Raw genomic sequence first — 16,250 nt, 5'->3', positions numbered from 1 at the left:
TGTTGCCCAGGCTGGTCTTAAACTCCTGGGCTCAAGGGATGCTCCCACCTCAACCTCCCAAATTGCTATGATTACAGGCATTAGCCACTACTTAAACTTTTATTCCTTTATGCTTTCCTTCATTTGCAATATTGACTATAATCAGGAAGGAAAAAAATAAATATCCTTTTAAAAAATGAAAACATATGTCTCACTTTAAGCAGAGCAGAGAAATTGTTAACTTTGAAACCAATGATAATAAAAATGATACCCCTTCTATAGCAACATAAAGAGCAGTTTTGGGGAGCAGAAGATGTGGTGAAATGCAATGTTTAGTGCGGGTGGGTGCAAGATCCAGGCAGGGGTGGAGGATGGCCGGCTGCACAGACCTCTGTTCCGGTGCTTCCTCTTCATTCCTCCCCACCTCCCTCTGCAGACCTTGTTCTCAGAGGCCATTCCCAGACCCAGGTAGCCACAGCAGCAGGTGTTATGGCTGCAGGCCTCATGCTCCTTTGATTTAGAAGAAACTGTTGAGGAGTTAGTTTTTACTGAGTAGCTAATATGTTCCAAGCAGTATTCTCACTCATAATAATTACCGTTAAGTAATACATGAAAAATTTTAAATTTAAAGCATTTCAATATTTTAATAGTAAAGGGAGCAAAAGGCCAAAATGTCCTTTCACTCACTTAACCTCCAATCTTCAGTTTAGCATGCACCTTTTTATACACTTTTTCAGGTGTTTACATCTATATGTGGGAATGTATAGTTTTGCTTTTGTTTTTCAATTGAATCATTAGTATAGTTCTGCAACATACTTTTTGATCACTTAGTGTGTCTCCATTATCTAGGTTATGACAATAAATCAACTCTTTTTACCTGCTTCATTGAATTCCCTCCGAGGGATGAGCCATCATTCCTCTAAGCAGTCTCCTGTTGGGTGGCTGGTTCAGTTGGTTACCACTTTTATGCTTTAAAAATAGTGCTGCAGTGTCATTCTCACAGAGGCTTCTCTCTGCACCCATGCAAGTACTTTGCTGGACTAGACATCAGGAAGTGGAATTGCTGGGCCAATTGTGCACATTCTAATTTCACACTTAATGATATTGAATGAGTAAATAAAGTTCCAATGGTTTTGTCCCATAACCGAGATCACACAGCTTGTGAATCTTAGAGCACACAGCTTGTGAATCTTAGAGGCTTTATCTATTGCTTACCTTTTTTGTGTCCATAACACTAACATAGCAGGCCTGGCCCATTGTGGGTGCTCAGTAAATATTTGTTGAATGACTTTATGAAGGAAGAAAGAAAAGATGAGTAAAACCTGGTCTTATTTGCAGCTCTCTGATCTCTAGCCTTGAATTAAATGTGATGGGTTCAGCCCCTAACTGACTCCAGAGCCCCCACCAGGCAGTCTGCCTGAATCCCACCAGGAGTCCACTGGGCCATGACTTGACCATGATGATGGCCAAGAGTTGAGGCTTTGAGGAGTCCAAGATATTGGACACCATCTGTGGTGGACCCCAGTGGATCCAAGGAGCCCAGTGAAGAGGGTCCTGCATGAATCAGAGGGGGATAGTGGAGGGTTGGACATGGCAGGGGAAGTTTGGGGAAGTGATAGGATTCTGAATATTTTCAAGCAGTAGAGTCAAGGATTTCTTGATTGGATAACATGTGCATTATACATAGACATGTTTACAGGTAATTTTCCATGTTGGAACTCAAAAGTAAAGACCCTGAAGGACAGACTTTTTTGGCACCGGTAAGATCTTCTTCTGTCACTGTAATTGAGTTAGCCCTGGGGAAGTGGACCTGTGGAATCCTATAGCTTCCTTTGGGCCATAGTGTCTGCTCCACACCTTCTGGTGTCTCCTGATATGCAGCACGAATGAAAATGGCAAGTTCCCTGGCCTTTCTTCTGCTCAACTTTCAAGTCTGCCTCCTCTTGGTCTAGCTGCTCACTCCTTGCTCAGGTAAGGAATGATTCCATGATTGTTTCTGAAGCAGACAATTATGTATTAATGTCCTCATAGAACTTTTGACTCCTTCCCAAACCTGGAAGTCCATCCCAACTGGAAGGATCACATGTCACTAAGAGACAAAGAGTGTTTCTGTTAGCAGTTGGTCCCCCTCTAGGTTCTCTGTATCTCGCCTTCCCTGTCTGAGAAGCACCCTTCCTCTCATGACCCCAACTCTAACACCCTCTGATGGAGCCTACTCCTTGTGACGACAGCTCAGTTTGCTGTGCTTAGACCCCTTGGGCCCATCCTGGCCATGGTAGGTGAAGACTCTGATCTGCCCTGTCACCTGTTCCTGACAGTGAGTGCAGAGACCATGGAGCTGAGGTGGATAAGTTCCAGCCTAAGGAGGGTGGTGAATGTGTATGCAGATTGCAAGAAAATGGAAGACAGTCAGAGTGCAGAGTATTGAGGTAGAACTTCGATTCTTCAGGATGGCATCACTGCAGGGAATACTGCTCTCCCAATATACAATGTTACAGCCTCTGATAATGGAAAGTACTTGTGTTATTTCCAAGATGGTGACTTCTATGAAAAAGCCCTGGTGGAGCTGAAGGTTGCAGGTGAGCCTCCAGGTTTTGTTCTGAGAACATTTCTCTGTAGGATCTAGAGCAGATGCAGAGTTCCTCTTCCAAAAGCACTGCAGACACTCCTGCCTGCTCACTAGCAATTGTCTGCACTGCCTTCCAACTTAGCTTCTCTGAGGCCCTTAAGAAAGACACAGGGTTTCCTTTAGGAAGAATCCCTGCTATACCCTACATGCTCAAGTAAACAACTCCCTCCCACTGGTGACCAGAGATATAAGGGAAGTGAAGGGTGAGGGATAGGAAGCATAAGAAACCATCTCTTCAGTGACTGGTACACAGTCATTTTGGTTTAGTTGTGTAACAGATGGCTTCTGTTGTGTCTCCAAGTGCACACTACCATGGGCCCTGGGAGGTGGAATAGTGATTGTATCTGCTGCCGATGTTTTCCAATCAGTGACTCCCAGAGGTATTTTTGTAGTAGAATGAGGCATGTTTCTTACTTGTTGCAGTGAGGAAGAACACACATCATGGGGAGCTGTGGCAGTATCTCAGTAAGAAGGTGTTAGAGCAGACTTAGTATACAATTTGGGCTTCTGTTAGGGGATTTCAGGAAGGGTTTATAGACTTAGCCCTCTGCTCTGGATGAGATACTGTCAGGAAGGTGTGGGGAGATGAATTCTGTGAGTGGAACCTTAATCAAGCTTATCCAGGAGGAAGGAGACTAGGATGAGACTAAAGCTGTAATTGATGAAGAGGCAGCAATTCCTCATTGCCGATGGGGGATGTTTGGTCATTGTTGTGGTTTGTACAATGTTCATGTTTTTCTCTGCACTCACACATGATGTGGGGTGTTCTTGTTTTTCCCATGATCTGTCGTAGTGACAAAGTACTATTTTCTGTGTTTTGTGAAATTGTTCATGTTCAGCAGGAGGATACCAAGACCTGGTGTCAGGTTCCAGATGTCTGGGATGGCTTTTTTCTTTCTCAGTGCAATCCCTTGCCTCAGGGCTTCTGGTTAGGTTTGGTTTAAGGAGAGCTATAGAAGACAATGGTAGAAGGAAGAGAGAAGGGAGAGGTCTGGGTGCTTATTCCCTGGCTTTCTTCCTGCAAGTTACCCTCAGGCTGGCTGCATTGCCTTGCAGAAGGTCATAGCTCAACTCAGGAATGTCCTCAATCCATAAATCTCTTCTTTTATGTCTCCAGAACAGCTCCCTCTCCTCCTCCCTCTGGTAATTGGGGTGGGTGGAAATAGCCCCACTGTTACTGACCCTGGGATACTGCACTAGCCCATTTAGTTTTCTCCATCATGACCACACTTGTGTAAATAGTTCCTGAATGAAATCTTCCTTGAATTATCAAATGTGAGTCTGCCATTGATTCCCATTAAGACCCTCCCTGATACAGGAGCTCTCAAGAATTTAGGCCAATTTATCCTTCCACAGCACTGGGTTCTGATCTTCACGTTGAAGTGAAGGGTTGTGAGGATGGAGGAATCCATCTGGAGTGCAGGTCCACTGGCTGGTACCCACAACCCCAAATACAGTGGAGCAACATCAAGGAAGAGAACATCCCAGCTGTGGAAGCACCTGTGGTTGCAGATGGAGTGGGCCTGTAGCATTAGCAGCATCCGTGACCCTGAGAGGCAGCTCTGGGGAGGGTGTATCCTGCATCATCAGAAATTTCCTCCTCGGCCTGGAAAAGACAGCCAGCATTTCCATCGAAGGTCAGTACCTGCTTGGCCTCAGCTTTACTGAGTTGAGCTGTGACAGGTGATGAAGGGTTATGTGTGAGTTTCTACTGTGTAAGTCTCTATGGTCAACATGGGTGTCTTCACCACACGTAAGGTTCAAAGCAGGGACCTGGAGGCTCCTCCCTGCTCCAGGGGAGCTTCCCCACTCCACAAAGCTGTTCATGCCACAAACATTTACTGAACATTTCCTGCCTGACAGAAAGTGTGACAGGTAATGTGAATTGGGTAAAAACGTTAAGAGAAGTTCCTTATGTAAAGTCAAATGACAAAATGGGAAAACATATATATATTTACAAACTCATAGAGAAAGCTAATCTCCTTGAAACAGAAGATTTTGAAAACTGAGTAAAAAATTTTAACAAAGGTCATGAATTGTTAATTCACAGGAAAGGAAATAACCCACAAAAGGGTGCTCATTCTCACTCATTAGGGAAACATATATAGGAAATCATTTTTCACTTATGATATTGGCAAAAATCAAAACCACACTGCCTTGCTTGATAGCACATGGCTATGGCAGGAATGTAGGAAGGCAGTGACTCTCAGTCATTTGCTCATGTCACTTGTATTTTTGGTATGCATTAGCACAACCTCTACTGGGGGATCTATCCAAACTACGTATTTACTTATCAAAAATTCCAGTTCTGGGAGTTTATCTGATAGATTAGCTTGCATTTGTATGAGATGATCCATATAAAATGTTTCTAGGGTGTTTGTTTATTTGTTTGTTTTTGAGAGGGAGTCTCATTCTGTTGCCCAGGCTGGAGTACCATGGTGCAGTTTCAGCTCACTGCAACCTCCTTCTCCTGGGTTCAAGAGATCCTTCTGCCTCAGCCTCCCCATTAACTGGGATTACAAGCATGCACCACCAGACCTGGCTGATTTTATATTTTTACTAGAGATGTGGTTTCACCATGTTGGCCAGACTAGTTTCAAACTCCAGACCCCAATTCATCTGCCTGCCTCAGCCTCCCAAAGTGCTGGGATTACAAGTGTGATTCACCATGCCCAGCCTGTAAAAAGTTTCTTACAGCATTCATTGTGATTGTACAAGGTTAGAAGCTATGCAGAAGCTTACTGATGATCAACTTCCATAAAGGAAATACTGCCCAGTTGTGAAAGAAAAAAGAGAAATTCTTTCTATATTAATATGGAAAGATCTCCAAAACACAATTTATCCAGAAAGAGCAAGATGCAGAGTGATGTGTATAGAATGTCATTTTTGGTTTAAACAAGAGGAAAAATAAGAATATATTTTAAATAACTTTTTTTAGTTCTTGACTGTGTTATTAATTTACAGTTTTAAAATTTAACAAGCAATCTTGTAACACTCACTGTACATCAGGCACTTTATTTATTTATTTAGTGACAGAGTCTCACTGTCAACCAGGCTGGAATGCAGTGGCACAATCTTGGCTCACTGTAAGCTCCGCTTCCCAGGTTGAAACGATTCTCCAGCCTCAGCCTTCCAAGTAGTTGGGATTACAGGGACATGCCACTACACTCAGCTAATTTTTGTAATTTTAGTAAACATGGGTTTTCACCATGTTGGCCAGGCTGGTCTCGAACTCCTGACCTCAAGTGATCTACCCACCTTGGCCTCCCAAAGTGCTAGGATTACAGGCATGAGCCACTGCACGCAGCCCATCAGGCCCTTTATAAGTACTAATTTAATTTTTCTAACTTCAGGAGATAGGTATTACCATTACCCTCATTTTGTAGATTAGACCACTACAAACAGAGGTTATGTAAGTAGTCCAACATCACACTGCTGGTCACAAGCGGGAGCCAGCATTTAAACCCATGCCCTCTAACTCCACAGTTTATATCCCTAAGCATCATATTAAGTGGACTAAGGAGAAGTTAATAGAGGGAGGGAGGGAGAACTGGGTGGTTGGGAGAGTTGCATGACTTCATGTATTTATAGTTTTTGAACCATGTAAATGTGTTACTGGTTGAAAAAATATTTAGAAAAAAATGAGTATGACTCTGCTCAAGTTAATTTCCATATGAGAGGCAGACATCTCAAGATAAGTGATAGTAGTAGCTTGTAGTGAGGGTTTACCAAAGTCTTCTCTATAGTCCTCTGAGACTTTAGGAAGAGAACGCTTATTTAACCTCATGAGACAGATTCACTGCCCCTGACCTGGGCTAAAGAGCTAGAACTTGGGGTGCTGAGGCTGGGGAGGCTGAGTGCACCAGCGCCCATGACCCACAGCTCTCCCTTTCGTAGATCCCTTCTTCAGGAGCACCCAGTCCTGGATCGCAGCCCTGGAAGGGACCCTGCCTATCTCGCTGCTGCTTCTTGCAGGAGCCAGTTACTTCTTGAGGCAACAGCAGAAAGAAAAAATTGCTCTGTCCAGGGAGACAGAAAGAGAGCGAAAGATGAGAGAAATGGGATTATGCTGCCACAAAGCAGGAAATAAGCCTAAGAGGTATCCAAAGTGAACAGAGAATCTAAGCCCCAGGCTTGCATGCCCAGCCTGAAGATCTCACCCCCATCCCCACTCTGGCACTGCATCATGTTTAAGGTTTATTTTCCCGAAACTCCCCTCACCCATAACCGTTCTTTTTTTTTTCTTTTCTTTTTTTGTTTATTTTCCAGAGAAGCTCCAGGAAGAACTCAGTAATTTCCCATTCCCCAGGAGATCCAGGCATGTCTTCCTATCCCCTCCTTGAGGGCCTTGATAACTCTTCCTTCCCTGTTCATTCCATTGCAGAGAGGAGTAAAATCTAGCACATGGCTCGTGAGTGGCTCTGACATTTTCTCTGAATTTGAATCTATGACTGTCTCTCCTCGGATATTTTCCAGCCTACAAATCTTTGTCCAGGTTTGAAAAGTGGTCCTGGATCTCTTTACTCAGGAAAAGAAAATAACTGTGGCACTTTGGAGAAACTCCCCGGAAGGAGTCTCTCTCTCTCTTCTTCTATCTTTCTCATTCTTGGGAAAAAAAAAAAAAAAAGTCTTCAATCTCTTTGTACTAGGGGCCACAGACTTTTATGCCTTAAAAAACCCTGAGGAAATCCAGGGGTGCACTTCAAAAGGAAGAGGGAAGAGAAGGATGAGGTGCATTTTCTATGGCAGGAAACTTACTTGTTGTTTTCCATAATCTAGAGGATGTTGAAAGGAAAACAAGAATGGAAGATTTAAGAGACAAGAAAATTAGAAAAGAGAGAGGGAGAAAAGTGTGTCTAATAAAGTGGAGTAACTACAGTGGCTCAGTTGGTACAGATTTATTATAACTGCATCAAAAACTAGTCCCTGAAGTTGTTCATTAAATTTCCCAAATTCTTTTTAGAGCAAGGTAAGAAATGATACAGATTGAGAAGGATGGATCTTGTACTCCTAGACATTCGCCTATAGACATGGTGACACCTATGCCCAGGTACAGGAGTATAGACAGATTCAAAATAGATTGGCAGGACTCCATTGGGAAGGAACTCTCACAGTGACTGCCTTGCCACTAGCATCCAGCCAATGTTCCCAGACTGGATATTAAGAAGAAGAGGTGAAGAGAGAATGGAGCATGCAGAGTGAGACTGGAGGGAAGGGTGAAATGGTCAAAAAGAAATATTAGATGGATGCAAAAAGAAGCAGAAAGGGCCAACACAGAAAAGACAGAGTTCAGGTGACATCTCTACCTTTCTGTTATTGTAGGAGGAGAGACGTCTCCTCCTACATGGTGAGTGAGCCTGATGCTCTCTGAGTTTGCTGGATTATGGGCCATGAATATTTCAACCTTTTTTCTGCTGTGACCCATTAATATTCTCAGTTGGATTAATCAGATCTAACCTGAAGACTCTATTTTGCATGTTGAGGCGGTGACTTCTGCTTTTCTGGAGCCTCTGAGAGACTGCTGACCCTGCACATGCCCAGGCAAAGCCTGGCCATGCAGCCTGCACCCCTCATGACACAGGGAGCCAAGTCTGACATTGTTTAGAAGGTGCCACCTCTTATCCATCAGAGCTGTAGAGGAGGGAAGCTGAACCCTGGAAGAGACTCTGAAGAAAAGCAGAGAAAACGTGAAGTGAAAGGAGAATGGAGTGTGGAAAAGAACAAAAATACTGACCTTTTTCTTATCTGTGTCTCCTTCCTTTCAGAATGGAAAATGGCCCTTTTCAAGCCTGGTGAGTAAATCACTGTATGTTCCCCGGACCAACAACCTGAGGGACCATATGCCTTTTTCCTCCTCCAACTCTTGTGATTTGGGGGAGAAAAGTTGCTTTGACTTCCTTCGTGGATAGGAAGACACATGAAGGGTGGAGCTGAGGAGAAGGAGACACACACTGAGTGATACTGCAGGAAGAGTGAGGATGGAAATGCCAAGGAGAGGAGGCGATGCCTGCCCAAAGAACTTTGTCCTTCCCAGGCTTCCCATGTCTCCTACTGACTGTGTCTCCTCAAAGGTTTTAATGCTTCTGAGTTTTGGACTCCACATTTTTAAATGATGTTTGCAAACTGTGTTTTGTGGAGGTTGATGTGAAGACTGAAGCAATAATAAATATGCATTGGTCAAAAACCTAGTAAGAAAGAGATGATGAGTTCAAACTGCGTGGTTGAAGAAGGTGTGTGGAAAGGAGGGTTAAGGGAAAGCAACAAGGAAAAGTGCAGTGCCCCCATGGTTCCCAACAGTGGGGAGCTGTCTCCACCCCTAGCCTGCGAGGGCTAGGAAAAGGAGGCAGTTACTGGAACCCAGAGAAAGAGATAGCTCAAAGATAGGGCTTCCTGAGAAGAATCGAATCGTCAGGCCTTGTTAGAACAGCACTAGCTGCTGCTGGCGGGGAGGAAGCAGGAAATTAAACGATGTGTCTCTCCTTTCTTTCTCCTTCCAATCTCCTATCAGGGCCTCCCGTTGGCCAAACCCAATGGCAAACCAAAGGACAGGGGAGCCCAGTGGCACTGTTCTTAAAGGACAGATTCCTGGGCCCCAGAAGAGGGTGGAGAAAGCTGAAAGGTGGAGAGTGAATCTGGGGCATCTAAGGCCCCACATATAGCCCAGCACAGAGATGGCCTTGCAGCTATTAGAACATCAGGAGCTTCCTTCATGCCCTGCTGTGGGCTGAGTAAATAACATGATTGCCGTAAACAGCGCTAGAGATTTGTATGTTTATCCCCATTTTTCAGGTGAGGAAATTCTTCAGATGAAGCTCCACCTTGTTAAATAAATTGGATATATGGAAAAATAGGACTGCAGAAAAGGGGAACACATTTAGCTCACGAGTGGTCGAGTGAAGATTGAAAATTAACCTCTGAGGGCCGGGCGTGGTAGCTCATGCCTATAATCCCAGCACTTTGTGAAGCTGAGCCGGGCAGATCACAAGGTCAGGAGATTGAGACCATCCTGGCTAACACGGTGAAACCCCTCTGTACTAAAAATACAAAAAAAAAAAATTAGCTGGGCATGGTGGTGGGCACCTGTAGTACCAGCTACTTGGGAGGCTGAGACAGGAGAATGGTGTGAATCTGGGAGATGGAGCTTGCAGTGAGCCGAGATTGCACCACTGCACTCCAACTTGGGCAGCAGAGCAAGACTCTGTTTCCAAAAAAAAAAAAAAAAAAAGAAAAGAAAATTAACCTCTGAGTATAAAGCATCAGTGGGCAGAACAGTGTGGGGAGGGAAACAACAAAAATGTAGAAGGAGGATCCTTGTTGCTTCTTGAGGCCGCATCAGGGTATTAGGTTAGCCAGATACTGACCTTACTTTCATTTCCCCTCTGGTCACAAGACCCCTGGGGCTTTCACCAATTACACTGATGACAGAATCACATTCAGGGCAGACTAGGGACCCCAGGTTCTGGAAGGACCTCCTCAGCATGGCCCAGGCCTTGCATGCTCAGGTTCTGAAATCCAGGAAAAATGAATGACCCCATGGACACCTCCTCAAACTCTCTGCAGCATATGTGATTCTGGATCCAGACATGGCAAACGCCATCCTTCTTGTTTCTGAGGACCAGAGGAGTATGCAGCCTGCTGAGGAGCCCCATGACCTACCAGACGACCCTGAGAGATTTGAATGGCGTTACTGTGTGCTTGGTGTGAAAACCTCACATCAGGGAGACATTACTGGGAGGTGGAAGTGGGGGACAGAAAAGAGTGGCATATTGGGGTGTGTAGTAAGAACATGGAGAGGAAAAAAGGTTGGGTCAAAATGACACCAGAGAATGGATACTGGACCATGGGGCTGACTGATGGGAATAAGTATCAGGCTCTCACTGATCCCAGAACCAACCTGAAACTTCCTGAGCCCCTAAGAAAGTGGGGATCTTCCTGGACTATGAGACTGGAGAGATCTCATTCTACAATGCTACGGATGGATCTCATATCTACACCTTTCTGCACGCCTCTTTCTCTGAGCCTCTGTATCCTGTATTCAGAATTTTGATCTTGGAGCCCACTGCCCTGACCATTTGCCCAACACCAAAAGAAGTAGAGAGTTCCCCGGATCCTGACCTAATGCCTGATCATTCCCTGGAAACATCAGTGACTCCGGGCTTAGCTAATGAAAGTGGGGAGCATCAGGCTGAAGTAGCATCTCTGCTTCTCCCTGCCCAGCCTGGAGCTGAGGGTCTCCCCCTCCACAACAACCAATCAGAACCATAAAGCTACAGGCACACACTGAAGCACTTTACTGATATTCATTCGATTATTCCATAGGACAGTTGCTTGAGTTTGGTGCCACCTTATTGTCCCCTTTATGCAAATAAGGAGACTGGGGTGTAGAAAAGTGTATTGACTTTACAAAGTAGACATGACGAGTGAACGACAGAGCTGGGATCTGAACAACAATAACTAACATTAATTGAGAACTTAAAATGTTCTGAGTGCTGTGTTATGGGCTTCGGTGAGTGTCAGTCCTTTAATCCTCACAACACCCCATTGGGTAGTCTCATTTTGCAAGTATGAAAGCTGAGGCAGGGCAACATTAAGTAACTTACATAACTCATACGGTAATTTGTGCAGTTGGGAGATGGTCAGCCTCAGTCCCTGGCTAATTGCCCATTCTTTTCCAGCCTGATTTTTCCCCCTTGGGAAGAACCTCCATGTAGCCCTGAGGTTCCCTTCCCAGGGCAGCTCCAGGATAGAGATCACTGTGGGTGGTTGTGGAGTTGACACATCTATTGACTCCTTCCCAGCTAATTGTCAGAGCCTTAGACCCAGCAGTCCTTGGAGTGGCTCTGCAGAGTGTCTTTGTTGAGAGAATAACGTTATAGTTCCCACATGGCCTGTGACTTGGAAAGAGACTAGAGGCCACACTCAATGGGGCACAGATGTGTGCCCACCCAACAAATGTGATAAGTGATCGTGCAGCCAGAGCAAGGCTTCCTACAGTCAAGATTTCTAGGCAGAACAAATACCCTAAATATCCTCTGTGATATAAGTAATTTGGATGAAGGAAGCTAGAAGAATTACAGGGATGATTTTAATCCCGCTATGGACTCAGTCTCCTGGAAAAGGATCTGTTCACTCCTGATCATTGGTGGATGTTAAACCCATATTTCTTTCAACTGATGCCTGCTAGGGAAAACTGCTCCTCATTATTATCACTATCATTGCTCACCACTCTATCCCCTCTACTTGGCAAGTGCTTGTTAAGCTCTAGTTGTTCAATAAATGTGTTAATAATGCTGACTCCTCAACTTGGCTTTTTCTAGACTATGGTGTCTACTCAGTACAGTAGAGTATTCTGCTCGCCCACTGTACTCACCACAGTCTCAGTTTACCTCACTGCAGCATTTTCACAAAATCCTTATTGGATGCATCTTCTATTGCTGCCATCTGAATTACTAGAAATTCATAGACTTAAAGCAACACAAATGTATTATCTCACTGTTCTGTAGGTGAGAAGTCCCACAGGGATCTCAACAGGCTAGAATCAAGGTGTCTGCAGGGTGGACTCCTTTCTGCAGTCTCTAAGGAAGAAACTGTTTCCTTGCTTATTCAGATTGTTGGCAGAATCAGTTCCTTTCATTTATAGGACTGAGGTCCCAGTTGTTTCCTGGTTTATAGCTAAGGGCTGTACCCACTTCTAGAGGCTGCCACACTCTGCCTCCTAGCTCCCTCCTCCATCTTCAAAGTAGCAACACTACATTGAGGCTCCTCTCCTGGTTCTTTTTCTCCATTACATTGCTCTGATTCTTTTAACTTCTCCTTTTTTTCCTTCATTTTATTTATTTATTTATTTTTGATAGGGATTTGCTCTGTCACTCAGGATGAAGTGCAGTAGCGTGATCTCGGCTCACTGCAAACTGTCCCCTGGGCTCAAGCAATCCACCTACCTCAGCTTCCCAAGTAACTGGGACCACAGCCCACATCACCATGCCTGGGTATTTTTTTTGTAGAGACAGGGTCTTGCCATGTTGCCCAGGCTAGTCTCAAACTCCTGAGCTCAAGCAGTCTGTCCACCTTGGTCTCCCAAAGTGCTGGGATTATAGGCGTGAGCCACCGCGCTCAGTACACCTTTTACTTTTAAAGACTCCTGTGATTTGACTGAGTCCACCCAGATAGTTTAGAAAATCTCTCTATTTTAAGGTCCATAATTTGAATTCTGTGTAAGATCCATTTTGCCATGTTATACATTCTATTCATAAGTTTCTTAGTGGATATAGCTCAAAGGGGTGCTGAGGGAGCACTATTCAGCTCGCCACACTGATTTGGGAAGTGATCCCAGGAAACACAAGTGCAGAAATAAATTGAGAAATGAGAGAAAGCCAATTACATGAGAAATGGGATAAAGGGTTCACTCATGAGTCAGTTACCATGTGGATAACTTGGCTCAATCTCTTTTAGGACTCTCTAAGAAACCACATGAAATGTGTGATACAGCTTAGAATCTTCCTAAGGACTATGGGACCTGGGACTTTATCTCCACTTCCCATCCTCCTTTGCTTGAATTGATTGAAGGTTGGCCTGGGAGTGTTAATTCTAATGCACTTTAAGATTGGGCTATGTAACTGCAGAAAAGCAACTATCACGGGTGTGATAAAGCTCACAGGCAAAGGAGAAGGGAGATACTCACTGGAGGTGGGAAGTTTGTCATCCTTCCAGGAAACTGTGCCTCAGCTATTGGCAAACTGTGATAGGCCAGGAGAATATGGGACAGGGCATCAACAGTGCCTGTTCTAAGGGCTCTGCCTCTGAGAATATAGTGAATGCCTTTCAAGGTCTCTCTGCCCTCCCTGCACCACATTTATTTAGCATTAGTGACCTCTTGTCTTCCAAAACATATCCATATTACACGGCCCTGCAGCCTCACCACATGGACTGGGTCTGGGATGGACATCTGACCCAGGCTAGACCAGAGGACCAAGTGACATGTGGCCAGTTACTCCTGTAGCAGATGTGCATGGGAGCTGTGGGAAGAAATGTTCCATTCATGGTGTGGACTAAAGGATGGTGGATTGCAGAGAAGACAAAAGTAGATGAGTAGAGAGAAGGCTCCAAATGGAGAGTTTAGACAATTTTATCATGTTTGTTTCTTTTAGAAGCCCAATATCATTTCTTCTCTTTGAAAAAATTTTTTCTGTTGAGACAAGGTAAATGTACTAGTTAATATTGCGACAGTTGTAAAATTTGGAAGCTTCATAAGCATTATAATATGCTCATTGATTCTGTGAGTCAGGAAACTAGAATTTGAACAGGACAGTGTAGAAATTGATTTTCTGCATGCCAAGATGCCTGCAGATCCCCTTGGAGTACTCCATAGCTGGAGATGACATACCCATATTACTTTCAAAGATTTGAGTTTATTGCAAACCAACAGTGAATCAGTGCTCACTCTGGGCCCTGGTTCTTCCAGGATTGGCTGGTACACCATGTCCATAAAGAATCTTTCTGAAGTGACCCTTTCTGTCTCTTTTTCCCTCCCAGGACAGAGCATGATTGGGTTAGGTCATTACTATCTAACCTGGCACACCTCAGTAGAACCTGCTTTCTTCCTAAGCTACCCTATGGCTAACTGATCCTCTTCCTTCTCAGAACACACATGTTTCCCTCCTTCTCAGATCAGCTTTGGCAGAGGTTGAGGCCTGGCTTAGCTGGCACAAGCTACTTCAAAGCCCTGGGCCTTATTTCTTCAGATAAAAATGTGAAGCCAGGTCTCATCCTGGCTGGCCATGCTCTTAGACCCTTGCATCCTTCTCTTCTGTCCTTTCCCAACAACTGCCCAGTCCCGGTTGGAATGTTCTAATACTGATGTATTTACCCTCATGAGTCACTCAACCCAGAATCCAATTTTAATTATAATCCAGAAACATCAGGTAATGAGTGAGGCTGCATGAGAATGAGACAGTTCAAGTGTCAGTTCAATAGAAAAAACAGTTCTTAGGGCTTTCTTTATCTTAGTCTCATCAAAGAGCTTTCTCTGCAGAAGGGACCTACTGGTTCCTCCTTCCTGGTCCTTGAACTTCTGACCTAGAGTGGCTTAATCATGCTGCCATCTCTCTCTCGCACTCTGGTACCAAATGATTCCAGGAACTGGGCCATGCTGTGGTGGAAATGACCTTACCCTGAGCATGTCACTCATGCATTGAACAACAGCTGAGAGCAGAGCTTAGAGCTGGGCCCTGTAAGGAGAGAGGAATCACATCCTGCAGAAGTCTATCCTGAGGAGCAGGTACTCCAGTCACAGCAAAACACAGTTGATACCTGTATAACAATAATACAAAACAGGACATGGGAACAGCAAAAGATTTGGGTGTCAGAAGAGGCTGAGAACCCTTCAGGCAGGAACATCCAGAGTTGTTTTTGGAGGAAGTAGGCACGAAGGCTGGGCAGGATTTCAAGGCGTAGAGATGAAGCAAACAATTCAAGTGAAAGGCATGGCATGGGAAAGGGAGCACTGGCCACAGAGAGTGCAACATTGTGATGCAAGGCCACTGTGGAGCCATTGCTGGTGTGTTAGCTGCAAAGTTTAGAATTGAATCAGAAGGGAATTGGAGGCCTCCAGACTACGCATTTATTTATGTATATTTTATTATTTATTTATTTAGAGGCAGAGTCTCACTTCGTCACCCAGGTTGGAGTGCAGTGCATGATCTCGATTCATCCTAACCTCTGCCTCCCAGGTTCAAGCCATTCTCCTGCCTCAGCCTCCTGAGTAGTTGGGATTACAGGCATGTCCCACCACACCCAGCTAATTTTTTTTTGGTAGACACGGGGTTTCGTCATGTTGGCTATGCTGGTCTTGAACTCCTGACTTCAAGTGATCTGCCTGCCTCCCTCTCCCAAAGTGCTGGGATTATAGGTGTGAGCCACCACACCAGTTCCAGACTAGGTATTTAGACATTTGAGGGGTTATTGACAAATGGGCCTCGGGAAGATATCTATACAATGACAAGATTGGATTCTGTGGAGGAGGGATTATGTTCGTGGGGAGGAGGGTATGTGTGCTGGTGTGTGTGTGTGGTCCCTGGACCTAACCCCACCACCTACTGGCAGAAGGTCAAGACCAACTAGAAAGTCTTTGCCCACTTCCATCTTCTGCCCTCACCAGAATGCCACCTCCCCTTGGGAAAGGGTTTTTAATCCTCACTCAGTATTCTCAGCACCTCTTATCCAATATCTTTGGAATGAACAACCAGACCTTCATAACAGCCACTGCAACTGCTGTCTCCTTTCCTTTGCTACCCCTCCCACTCCAGTCATGCCTGCTTCCCCTCCAGCGTGCCAGACCCAACCTCCAAAGCCAGCGACTTGAACAAGAGTCCTCCGGCTTTGGAAAGGGGGCAGCTTATGTTTTCCTCCTCATGTTTCCTCCCCAGCAAAATCACCCTCTACATAGAGAGCCCTCTCCTTGTGGATACCAGCAAAGCCACCGACCCCTTGGGGAATCTCAAGGCTTTGTAAAAGAATGAAAGGAAGGAAGGAAGGAAGGAAGGAAGGAAGGAAGGAAGGAAGGAAGGAAGGAAGGAAGGAAGGAAGGAAGGAAGGAAAGAAAGAGAGAAGGAAGGAAAGAAAGAAGGAAGGAAGGAAAGAAAGA

The 16,250-nt window shown here is 44.8% G+C and overlaps 2 pseudogenes across 1 annotated transcript; both read left to right on the top strand.

The window, feature by feature from the left end:
- The first annotated feature begins 2,192 nt into the window (after positions 1 to 2,192).
- LOC699732 (butyrophilin subfamily 3 member A3-like) lies at positions 2,193 to 8,792 on the top strand (annotated as a pseudogene). The gene is made up of 6 exons (XR_013416795.1): positions 2,193 to 2,558; positions 3,965 to 4,245; positions 6,506 to 6,707; positions 6,878 to 6,926; positions 8,374 to 8,400; positions 8,518 to 8,792. The product of XR_013416795.1 is annotated as a butyrophilin subfamily 3 member A3-like (transcript).
- A 1,348-nt stretch (positions 8,793 to 10,140) lies between these two features.
- Positions 10,141 to 11,019, top strand: LOC144340627 (butyrophilin subfamily 3 member A3 pseudogene; annotated as a pseudogene).
- Positions 11,020 to 16,250: the final 5,231 nt, after the last annotated feature.

This window comes from Macaca mulatta, chromosome 4 (genome assembly GCF_049350105.2).
Source record: "Macaca mulatta isolate MMU2019108-1 chromosome 4, T2T-MMU8v2.0, whole genome shotgun sequence".
Lineage (NCBI taxonomy): Eukaryota > Metazoa > Chordata > Mammalia > Primates > Cercopithecidae > Macaca > Macaca mulatta.
This window is presented reverse-complemented; position numbering and strand designations above follow the sequence as displayed.